Source organism: Poecilia latipinna, unplaced genomic scaffold (assembly GCF_001443285.1).
Source record: "Poecilia latipinna isolate Pla-1442-1.1 unplaced genomic scaffold, P_latipinna-1.0 Scaffold9875, whole genome shotgun sequence".
Lineage (NCBI taxonomy): Eukaryota > Metazoa > Chordata > Actinopteri > Cyprinodontiformes > Poeciliidae > Poecilia > Poecilia latipinna.
Window position 1 is genome coordinate 1 of NW_015122491.1, and position 839 is coordinate 839.

Below are 839 nucleotides of genomic sequence, written 5' to 3' on the forward strand. Positions count from 1 at the left end.
GCTTGTGCAATGAAGGTACAATAAAAGGACTCCTCTGATCTGACTGGTGTACAGTTAACATTTCGAATTCCAGCGGGACATTTTACCAGGTTAGCTGTATGCGTTTTCTATCTCTGGATTATGTTTTACAATTAATAATTGGAGCAGTAATAGAGAAAATAATCTTCTTGCATTATTTCTTTGTTTTCCAGAAACTTGCACAGACAAGACAGAGACTGTGAAACATGAAGGCTGTTATTTTTGCTGTTTTTGTGCTGCTGCTCATCAGCCAAAGTAAGTAACTGTGATTCTCTATAACTGTTTATTAGGCTGCGTTCACACTGCAGTCTCAAGTGACCCAATTCAGATTTTTTTTTTACCTTTATGCAACCCGTATCTGACCTTTTTATGACAGTCTGAATAACACAGGACAGATTTTTTTCAAATGAGACCCAGGGCCACTTGGATATCGGATTCGTATCGGATACATGTCCTTTACCTACAGGTAAAGGACGAATGCGACGTTCAGGTCGCCTTCCTCCACCTGAACGTCACTGATACTCGACAAACGTCACTACTCTGCGTCCTGATACGCCCAAGAAAAACAACAATCATGGCGGAAAATAATAAGGATTGAGTTGTTAATATGCTGGCTCAGATCCAAGCTATGCTCCACCTTTAGCATACACGTTTACTTCCGCAAACACGAACAAGACTTACTTCTTTTTAACGGCGGTTGGCAAAACACTAAGCACGCGCTCAATGTGTGATGTAATTGCGCCCTCTACTGCACATGTGGGATACTTTCAGGTCGTTTACAGTTCGTACTGGAGATCACTTAATACAGGTCGCTTATATCT

The 839-nt window shown here is 41.1% G+C and overlaps 1 long non-coding RNA gene across 1 annotated transcript; it reads left to right on the plus strand.

Annotated features, from left to right (window-relative positions):
- Positions 1–268, plus strand: LOC106944434 (uncharacterized). Its single transcript, XR_001424287.1, has 2 exons — positions 1–89; positions 192–268. It is a non-coding gene; the product is annotated as an uncharacterized LOC106944434 (long non-coding RNA).
- The last annotated feature ends 571 nt before the right edge of the window (positions 269–839 follow it).